The 11,756-nt window shown below is 40.5% G+C and overlaps 1 pseudogene; it reads right to left on the minus strand.

The window, feature by feature from the left end:
- Positions 1–331: 331 nt before the first annotated feature.
- On the minus strand, positions 332–11,756 carry LOC136386233 (G protein pathway suppressor 2-like; annotated as a pseudogene).

Raw genomic sequence — 11,756 nt, forward strand, 5'->3', positions numbered from 1 at the left:
TTATTTATCATTTATTTATTCAGAAATATTATTGATCAGTAACCATTTTCTCTGCTAAGGTTTCTTTCCTAAAATATAGGATCAAAGTAGATATGATTCTTGACTTCATGGGGTTTATATTCTTGAGAGCAAAACCGACAACAATTAGAGATTAAAAAAAAACAAGATAATTATATATGATATGTGATCATTTCTATGTAATAAATAAATTATGTAGTAAATTTTGATCCCAGGAGCCTTCTTATTTTGACACAGAATTAATCCAGCAGGGGATTTTTGAGGCCCTTAATTTAAAGAGAAGTTCATGTCAACCAAATGCTGTTCTTCATATTTACCCCCACTTCCCACCAATGGCAGATAGATTTTCTAGGCCTAGGACTAGGACACACCATAGGCGACCCTCACCCCCCGGGGTTGGGGCGAGGTTGAAAATCATACTGATGGTCACTTGTGGTAGAATCGTGCTGAATGGGGGGGGCTGGGCGCCAGGTTGGCTGGTAGCTGCAAAGCTTGACTTTCCTGCTGTTTGCTCATGCTTGGGGCGGGCGCTGAGGAAGGCAGAGTCCAGAGGCTGGATGCAGAGCTTGAGGATGCCTGGGACAGGGGGAGGATGAGTCGGAGAAGTCAGTTTGCTGGTTAGCATCCTCCAGCTGCTTTTACAAGAACAGGGCATCACCAGGTTGGAGGAACCCTGTCGGATGGGCTGAAAGTGGCTGCGCATGTCATAGGACTGTGGCTGTGGCTGAGACAAATGCTGTACTGCAGGACATGCTGAAGGGGCTCGGAGGTGCTGGCTAGGGCTATAGGCCAGTTGACTGGGTCCATAGTGAGGCAGAGGCTGAGGAGTCCCATTGACACCGCCTGGGCGGCCTTGGAATTGAACGTGCTCTGGGCTCTCTGTGAAAGCTGTCAAGACCACATAATGTCGGGTGGTAAGCACTTGGGATCCAAACATCGGTTTGGCTCTGCCAGCTGCTCTGAAGATGTCTAGGCGATCGTGTCCTCAAGGGCTCCTCTGCATGCTGAGGAGATATGCTCCTGTATGAATTGTCAAGCTCTGGTATGCCGCTGACATCAGAGTGCTCGGGTCACTCTGCTTCTTGCTTCCATTTCTCTTCATCGTCTACAACTTTTTAAAGACGTTTTTATTGATTTTTGGAAAAGGGGAGAAGCGGGAAGCATCAATTCTTAGTGGTTGCTTCCTATATGTGCCTTGATCCAGTAAGCCCAGGGTTTCGAACCCACAACCACAGTATTCTAGGTTAACGCTTTATCCACTTTGCCACCACAGGACAGGCTAGAACTTTCCTGAGCTGTAGGAGAAGCTGGTGCTTCTTTTCCTGCAGGGCCAAAAGCTTCTCTTGCAACATCAGGATTTGTTCCTTGATCTCCTCTAGTGACATTCTTTCTTCCAACTCTTTTTTTTCTTCCTCCTCTCCTCCTTTTCCTTCCTCTGCGGTTCCATCATCTGGTCTATCTCTTCTTCCTCCTGCCACTTGCGCTGCTGCTACATCATGATGTGGCAGTGAGATGCCCTGCCCATGGCCTTGGAAAGCTTAGGGTGCTCCAGGAGCAAAGGTATGGTGCCGCCCAGGTGCTTGGGGCTGTGGGCGCCAGGTGCTGTCGCTGACTGCCAAGCCTCAGACCCCGCCTGCGGGTAGGAGAGTGCTCAGGGGCAATAGTGCCCGGTCAGCCCAGGCAGGAGGCTGCCTGCTCCCCCACCTCCCCGTGTCCTGTCCTATCTGGCTCGCAGCCATCCACCGGGTCCCCAGCTGCAGCGCCAGCGAGCGCCCACACTGGGATGGGGGGTTCTCTAGCCTTGGCGCTCCCGTCTCCATCCCTTCCAGCCAGAGTGCAGGACCCTCCCTCCTCTCTCTTCGCTTTCTCCGTGGCTTCCTGCTCTACCTATCTCTGATGAAACTTAGTAACATCATCTTTTTTCTAAGCATAATGGATATTGAAAATGTATTTCACTGTATTTTTTATTAGCATTTTATTGGGGTTTAACTGTCATTTTTCTAGTAAGTAGTGAATTTGATCACCTTTTCATACGTTTATTAGCTATTTGAGTTTCCATTCGGTGAATTCTCCCATCTTGTGATTTATACTTTATTTTGTCTCTGGGATTTCTTTATATTTATTATTTAACATTGGAGAATAATTTTTTTATCTTGTTCATACAAAAAAAATTTGACTTTTTCCAATATTCTCAAATCTGATATCTACAAACCCAAGTATTCAGTAGACAAAAGTCACTGCTGTCTTTGGAGTGTATACATTTTAGAAAATGCTAAGAGTTTTAAGATTTAAAATTGAATTTTCTACCTAGCAAAATATTTTAGTTCAGGTAAATTGATGTTAGATTATGTAGATTTTATCAACTGTATTTGGTTTCAATTTATTCACCACAGGGATGGACAATATGGGCAGTATTCTATAGAAAAATTGTGGGAGGTTGAAGCTTGAGTTGCAAAAATAATAGAAAGATGTCTTTTCTAAAGAACAGGTATTTATTGTTTGCTTTAGTTTCATTATTGCAGCTCTGTAAATACCTCCAATCTGGCCCTGGCCGGTTGGCTCAGCGGTAGAGCGTCGGCCTGGCATGCGGGGGATCCGGGTACGATTCCCGGCCAGGGCACATAGGAGAAGCGCCCATTTGCTTCTCCACCCGCCCTCCTTCCTCTCTGTCTCTCTCTTCCCCTCCCACAGCCAAGGCTCCATTGGAGCAAAGATGGCCCGGGCGCTGGGGATGGCTCCTTGGCCTCTGCCCCAGGCGCTAGAGTGGCTCTGGTCACGGCAGAGCATCGCCCCCTGGTGGGCAGAGCATCGCCCCTGGTGGGCGTGCCGGGTGGATCCCGGTCGGGCGCATGCGGGAGTCTGTCTGACTGTCTCTCCCTGTTTCCAGCTTCAGAAAAAAAAAAAAAAAATTCCTCCAATCTGCCCCATATAACAGTACATTTTATTACATAACAGTCTGTTGCATGGATGAAGGAAAAGAACTGACTTCCAAGCTAAGCTAGTATGATGTAGAACAGGAAAAGCATGAATGCCTCTTCAGGTCACCCCCTGGACCAATTTAGGGGAAAAATGGAATTTAGGGTCAGAAGTGAACACAAGAAAACTGGACATGGGGGCTTCACAGAAATGGAAATTAGACTTTCCATATACAATGGAATGGTTTTGAGATAATTTTTATTATATTCGGAGGGACAGGGCAACTCCAGATTCAGTTTACTATGTTTAATTTTCCACACCCAAGATCAGAGAAGAGTTGAGAGATCCAAGTAATGGGGAAGAGTAGTGGGATGTTTTAATATCATTCAGACAAAGATTTTTATATATGATTGGCATCAAACTGCTTTTTCACCACTTCTTAGTACAATATGCTTAATTTTTATGCCTAGACACAGAAAAAGGAAAAAAAAAAACTTTAAAACTGAGCCTAGAAACCAAAACATGAGCAAAGGAAAAATTATAGTCAAAGGTGATAATAAGAAATTAAGTCCAAACCACACAACACAAACGAAAATGTACATAATATTGGGAGAAAAATGAGATTGGAGTCTGAGCTATTCTTTTAGGTTTTATGGGACAGGTAGAACCTCCTAATCCTATCCTCTTTAAAAAGCACAATATTTGCTAAAATTACAATTACCTATTGCATAACTCAACCTCAGTATTTTTCAACTCTGGTTTTATTTTAGAACCATATAAGAATCCCTTAAAAATAAAAATATCCCCTGACCAGGTGGTGGCTCAGTGGATAGAGCATCAGGATGGGATGCAGAGAACCCAGGTTCAAAACCTCAAGGTCACCAGCTTGAGCGTGAGCTCATCTGGTTTGAGCAAGGCTCACCAACTTGGGCCTAAGGTCGCTGGCTTGAGCAAGGGGTCACTCAATCTGCTGTAGTCCACTGGTCAAAGCACATATGAATAAAAAAGCAATCAATGAACAACGAAGGTGCCGCTACACAGAATTGATGCTTCTCATTTCTCTCCCTTTTTGTCTTTCCCTATCTGTCCCTCGCTCTGTTTCTTTCTGTCCCTGTCACAAAAAGAATACCTAGGTCCTATTATATACCAATTAAACAATACCTTCTGAGTCTTGGTCTTAAACAGTTGTATTTTCAAGCTTCCTAGATGATTGTAATATAAACAGTTGAGAATTACTACAACCCGTGCCTGTCAGGCTGAGCCAACCTGGGAAGGGATATAAACATTCTTGAAATTTCTTTGTAGAATTTCTGCAAAAAAACACCTTTCTGGAGCAGCTCTCACTGGTGGCAACACTAAAAACTTGTTCGCATGTTTCATACCTCCTTAAAGTGAAATAAATTGATTTAGCACAGGGTTTCTCAAACTTGAGTTTTCATAAGAATCATCTGAAGAGCTTGTTAAAAATACATTGAGGAGACCACCCAGAAGCTACTGAATCACAATCTTTAGGGATTTTCAGGAATGGGCCCAGAGCTTAAATTTTAAGCAAATATCCTAGGTATATCTTATGGTAAAGCAAATTTTTTAAATACTGCTTTAGAAGAATCACTATTATAATTAAGGTATTGGACTTTCTATATCACTGTGTTTCCAAGAAGACATCCTGTTATCACATAGGAATATGGACATAGTCTACCCTCCATAAAACGTGGTAATTTTTGAGGTAAGGTTAAGACAGACATACAATCAAAAGGCAAACGGGATGTTACATTCTGATTAGGCTTTAGCAATCTTTTCAGGATTGTGATTACAAAATAATTCTTTTTAGGGGACTTACTCTAAAGAGAAAGACCAAGCTAGTTTCATTTTTAAACAACACTGAAAATTTTATGCTGCACTTTTGATTTGTGCATTGTCTGTACTGATTAATAGTTGAGAACAATAGTGTCAGGCTAGCCCAAATAATAACCCGTTTTTCCCAATTCTCACAATAAAATTAGGGTCATTTACATAGTCACATATCCAGATATCTTCCTTGAATGCTAAAGATTTAAGTAAGTCTAATTTCAAATAAATATGTGAGACATGAGCTATGAACAAATAATGCTGAGCACACAGTTGAAAGTCATCCGCTGCATGAGTAACTATATCTGGTCAATGGATAGACTCATCTGGGCTAAGTTTGAAATATACAGATCCTTGAGCTATGAAAGAATAAACAAAACTCAACAGTAACAACAACAATGAAGCTAAAAGTAAGAAGTCAAAAACGATATTACAAGTTTATTATAGAAATTTTCAAGCATACACAGTGTTAGAAAAACTAATATATTAAAATGAGTCCCAGGATCAATAATTGTCCACTTTTTGATCTTCAAGAATTTAGGAAGTAAAAATTTTTAAATAAATACCAGACATTGTATCATTTTACATGTAAATACTTCAGTATACATATTTAAATGCTAAATATATTTTGATTTTTAACACAATGATTATACTATTCTCATACCTAATAGAATTTACAAGAATTCCTTAATGCCATCTAATAATCAGACAATATTCAGATGCTCTGACTCCCTCAAAGATACTTTTTACATTTAGTTTTTTTTTTTCTTTTTAATTAGGTTCCAAACAAGATCTGCTTATCATGTTTGGCTCTTTTGTCTTTTAAGTCTCTTTTATTCTTCAAGAGTCACACATTCTCACTTCCTTTTTCCCTTGAATTGATTTTCTGGAGAAACTAGGTCATTTGTCCTATAAAGCTTCTTACATTTTTTTTTTACTTCCAAGCTTTCTAGTATTATCATTTAACTTGTTCCTTAAAGCCATATGTTTGCTAAAACCTCTAAATTAAATCTAGAGGCTGATTTGATCTAGGTTGAATTTTTCTTTTTTTACATAAAGATATTTCATTACATCATAAGGCACATGATGTCTGGTTGTACTACTTATAGTGATGCTTAGATCGATGGTACTGGGATCAAGCAAAACAATGACAAAAAAACTAATGTGAGAAAGTATTACATTATAAATGTATAATATATACCATACCAGTCCATTATAAAAGTAAGTCAAAGAGAAGAGATTTCTTTGGTGATTTGTGATTCAACACCTCCCCCTCCTTTGTCATGGATCTAGTTGGGAATTTCATATGAACCCTCAGTTTACATCTGTAAGTCTGTAGTCCTGAAATACAGAGAAACTGTGCTTGACTCCTGCTTGAAAAAGCTTTAGGTGTCTGAAACCACAGGATTTTGGTGGCTATATTAAGATCACCCTACAGTCTTTGGGAGTATAAAATTTTCAAGACTGTCTTGTGAACTAGATATAAGAAAGAGCCAACATGAGATTGTGTTGAGTCCTGGTCAAGGGTAGCATTACATTATCCTACTGAATAAAACGGGCAAGGTGAGTCCAAAATAAAACTGTTCTGTTTATATCTCAACTTGTGTGTTCTGTATTCTGGTGACACATGAAGGTGTAAATTGAATAGAAATGTAGTTATTAGAGATGACTGGAAGTTGAGTAAGTGAAGAAACAATGGAGAGACACTTCTCAGAAATCTGGCTGCAATGGGTCCAGAATAATGGAGTTCTCCCTGGAGAAAATGCAAAGATGGTTTTAATGTAGTAAAGAGACTTGAATACAATAAAAGGAGCAACAGACTATCCAATATAAGGCCATTTAGAGGGAGACAGATACCATCATTAAGTAACTGGATGTATGTTAGCTACCTAAAGCTTTGAAAGAGCTAAAGGGATGATTTTGAAGAGTGGGAAATCCACTTGGGTCAAGAAAAATGCAAGAATGACTCTAATAATAGAGATTAAAAAAAAAAACACCAGGAAGTTGTCCCAGGAGAGAAATTAAAGTAGGCAACCTGATGATAACCTGTTTTGGATACATGCAGAATATTAGTAGCCATAATTCTATAAGGCGGCACATTGGAATCACTTGACTTAAACCCAGAATAATCCAATTAGAATCTATGGGAGGGGCACCCAGGCATTAGTATTGTATTAAAGATCTCAAGTGATTCTAATATTCAGTGAAGTTTGAGAACCACTGTCAGAACTGATACACTCTCAAGGAAACTCAAATCTCAGTAAAGGTCAAGATATGGTATAGTGATTTCAGAGGATGAAGTATAAAGGGTAAAAGAGGAAGGCAGTAGTGGGAAAATACTTCAGAGATTATAATGAGCATAACAGCATGGGGATAATGGCAAATTTAAAGCTTGGGCTTTGGGGTACTATAATCTTAGATTCGAATTCAGGTTCTACCACCATTTAGCTTTCTGATTGTGAGGAAATTGTATACCTCATTTCAGTTTAAATTTCCTCATTTACAAAGTTATTTTGTTACTAGTATCTATCTTATTTGTTTTATATGTTTGTCATCTCTCACTGAAATATCAACTCCATGAGATTACAAACCTTGTTTATCTTGTACAAAATTGAATTCACAGTCCCCAGAACAGTGCTTGGCCTAGCATGCAGTAGATGTTTATTATATATTATTAAATGTATGAAAGGAAATACTTCACATTTTTGATTGTTTACTATATGATGGATAGTTTTTTCTAAGCACTTTATGTCCCGCATTTTATTCAATTCAACCCAGGAGATGGCTACCACAATAATGTCCAATTTTAGATGAAGACAATTAAGCAGAGGTCAGCTAATTAGTAGATAGTTCATGTGGCATGATGCATGGAAAGCACTTAAATAATCTAAGAAAAATCTCACTAAATGCTAAGTGAATAATGAGGAAAGGATAAAAGGCATAGTAAGATTAACTGCCTTTAAGATTCTGAGAGGAACTCAGGGTTAGGATGTGTCCATGAGGTCTTATGCTTGTAAAATAAACACGGAGGTATCAAAAGCAAAGTGTTGTAAGAAGTATGCAACCCTTGTTTACATTCCAGATAAGGCATGCATGTAAAATTTATTTCATGCTTCTATAAAACCAGTAGAAGAGGATAGGATAGCTTTACATACCAAGAGAGGTTGGATTTTGGCTCAACCTCTTGTATCTATTATTGGAGAACCAGTAAGTCTCTGTCAAAATTTATCTTTGCTTATTATTACATGGAAGGAAGTATTGAATGAAGTGATGGTGTTTTAAGGCAAGAAATAAAATATTTCTTGAAAAAGCTTGTAATAAGCAATTTTTCTTCTGTTAATTGAATAGAAAAAAAATGTTAGACAAACCTCAACGCCATCAGGTTTATAGAAGCAGTGATGTGACCTCTCAGCACTTTCTAGCTTTAATATTACTAACTAGAGGAGTGAAACGTAGTTCTGTCCCCAAGCCCATCTTGAATATAGCCAATCTGTTGAGATTGTCAACAATGCAGAAAATTATTCCTTAGAATATTTTCAGGGACAGGCTTTTTTTGAAGCAGACTATTTGTATTATTTTTAAATTGTCACACTTCATTGTAAATCACAGCCTATTTTATTTTTAGTTGTAGCATCTTTTTCCTTTGTAAGTATACTGTGCCCTGGACTTGACAATTTAGTCAAATGATCTCTTTGCAGTTCATCCATGTAATCACAGCATAACAGATGACCATTAGAGGATCAGAGTTGAAATGTATGGGATTGAATAAGCAATCTCCAGACAGGACTAAAACCAAATTGCTTGCCAACTTGGTACCAATAGGGAGAGCTTTGCTTTATGTACTGTCCAGTAAACTGCATGCCCTATTTAGCAAAAGAGATATATAAAACTAAATTAAAAATCATGTCTATTCATATAATCCCTTGGTTTCTGTAAGATTTCTATTTCTTGAAATAATGTAACTAAAATGACAATGTTGAGGAAATGAATAATTAATGCTATCAGAGACACAGAATATGCATTTAATATGTAATCCTCTAAAAGTAAACATGTTTTTCTTTTTTTAAACTAGAAGTTTTCATTCATTTGCAAGCACTTTCATTGATAAAATCTTTTCAAAAAGGACTTTAAAAAGTCTTTAAAAATACTACATTAATATATATTCATAAAATTTGAGTGTTATAGAAAAGAAAAAAATGCATTACCATAGTCTCATCACTCAAACAAAACATTTGTTCAAGCAAACATTTTTCTAAGGTGCATTTTTTATTAGCCTGTAAATAACATACCATAGTTCTACTACAGGATCTTTACATATGCACATTATTTCTAAAGCTACATGTAACATGCAGTACCTTAAAATAAAGTTGGTTAGAACAAGTTTTCATATAGCTAAGCCCAACTGCATATCCATTGACTGAAGAGGAATGGGGTTGACTTAATTATTGTTCACAATTCTTCATTCCCTTCCTCTAATGTAATTCTGTACACATTCCTTTGCTGTGCAACTGTGTAGTGCCTATTAATAAAAGAGGTGGATTTGACCTCTCTGCTTCATTGACTTTGAGCTTTACCGTATGACTAGCTTTGGACAATGAATAGTGAGTAGATGTGACGTAAGTGGAAGCTTTAACGGTGTTGCTGTGGTTTGACTTGGACTCTTGTCCTTCTGTGCATAAAAAACAAAAGGAACTGCTCCTCTCAGAATGAAAGACATGCGGAAGAGACCTAGACCCAACCCACAGCCTGCAACAAAGCCAACCCAACTGACCTGAAAACCTGTCAGCTAGAGAAAAGAATGTATATTGTTTGAAACCATTGAAGTTTATGTTATTTGTTCTGCAGCATCATTGTAGCAGAGACCTGAAATATACAAGGAGAACTAAGGAAATCGAGGCACAGAGGAAGGAAAGGAATTTTCTCAAGGTTATATAGCAAATCACGAGACACTCAAAGTTAACACGCCAGCATTTAGTTCAAGTACCTTATCCATTTAACTAATATATTATTTGTTTTGCTATGAAGAGTAACTTATTTTCTTATATATGTAAATATATATGGCAACCACAAGTTATGACCAACTTAAAGTTTTGGGAAGAAGAAAAGTTAAAATTTAAATATACATTCAAATGGGCAGTGACAGCTCTGAGTACATTAGAACTCAGAAACTCTGGGTGAGATATCCACATAGTATTTTACCATTCACTTGCTGTCTGTTCTGTCTTATTCTCTCTGAACCTTAGTGTGGGTGGATCGCAGAGTGCATTCCTAGCAGCTGTGGCTGATGCAATGCTGTGAGAACACTCCAGCTCCCAGAAGCCTCCTAGGCATACCTAGGAAGGAAGCTCACCCACTATAAGAAAGTGACTTAGCGCCAACCACGCAGCTCCCTGATCTTTTCAGCCACTGGCTTTGAGAAACACACTGTAACATCCTGTTGGCTGAACCCATGTATATAAAAGCTAGTTTATTTCCAGAATAAATTGGATCTGTGTCACTGAACCTGGTCCCCGGAGTCGGGTCTTTGCGTCTGCGTTGTCCTCACCTCCGGCAGGACTTGTCCACAACTGGCGCCCAACGTCAGGCAGGGACCTAACTGGTATCCAAGGGACAGGTGAGTGACCCTCTACAATGGGAAACCTTCTCCCCCACTATTGAGCCCCGCAGGCTCGAGCCCTGCACGCCCTATTGCAGAGTAGGCAAGTTAAGGTTTGTGAAAAGGATCTCTGTACTTACTGGGAGATTCTCTCTAGTCTCAATCCCTGGATTGAGGATGTGCCCCTCTGGGACCCAGATACTTGGGCCTGAGCTTTCTGGCACGTCCATTCAGCTGAAGTACATGGGGGACAAACCTTCCCTCTTGGCCTCATTCCTGCCCTGCTAGCAATACGCACCTGCTTGACTGGTGCTCCTGCTGGGGACCCTCTGCCAGTCCATAAGGTCCTACAGACTACTCCTCTTTCAGAGGAGCCCCCACCTCCCTATTCACCCCCCTCCACTGAGGAGGAAAGTAGTTTAGCCTCCAAGTTTGACATCGCAGCTGAGTGCGCAGAAACAAAACCAACCGAATTGCTAACTGCGCCATCAGCTCAGCCACCAGAAAAAGCGGAAGTCGCTACTTCCGCATTTCCTGCCGGGCTCAGTGCCCCACCCCAACCTCTCAGATGCATTTTTTCCAACACCTGTTCCTGCTGCAGACTCATGGGCCAGCCTATACACCTCCAAGTGTCTTTTTTCTTTCTGTCTGTCTGTCTGTTTTGTATCTCTCGCTCTCTCTTTCCCCCCGTCCCTCTCTCTGAAATGATGCTGGAAGGACCCAGCCATGGCACAGTGGTGGGGATCATACCCTCTTCTAATGCAAGAGAGAGGCTATGCTTGTGTTTTTCAGTCAATTTGGATCCCTTTAACCCTCCAGCCTGCTTGACAGGGTTTCTTGGGCACCCACTAGGTGGTTCAGTATTCACCAGTCCAAAACCACAGCCCTGGCCTTCTCCACACCAACTATGCCTGAGGGGAAGAGGACCTCAGTGCTCCAGAAGAAGACCTCACGGCCGGTGTTCATGCCCCATCACCTGGGGGGATGTGGAGGCTTTGGCGGGGTGGGCCCAGAGAATTGCTCCTGACGGGCCCCCAGGCCCTGGTGCTCTGTTCTTGCTTATGTGTGCTATAGTAACCGCTGACTCCCAGACAAAGGCAGCGGCAGCCCGGGGCTCGAGCCCGTAAGTGTGAGCTGGTGTTTTCAGTTCATCTTTGGAGGATGAGGAGAATTGGGCCGTAGTCGCAATTTGCAGACTCCAGAAGGTAAACGGTGGCAGCTGCAGTGGGAGGATGAACGGAAGCCAGACTTGCATCGCCGAGTGGCTGCTGGAATGGCAGGGAGTGCCCAAGCCGCTGGTGGGTTCGCTGACATTTTGGAACATAGGGGTGGCCGCCATCATGCTCTCCAGAGCAGAGATGAAAATGCTGACTGCCAT

This window comes from Saccopteryx leptura, chromosome X, assembly GCF_036850995.1.
Source record: "Saccopteryx leptura isolate mSacLep1 chromosome X, mSacLep1_pri_phased_curated, whole genome shotgun sequence".
Classification (NCBI taxonomy): Eukaryota; Metazoa; Chordata; class Mammalia; order Chiroptera; family Emballonuridae; genus Saccopteryx; species Saccopteryx leptura.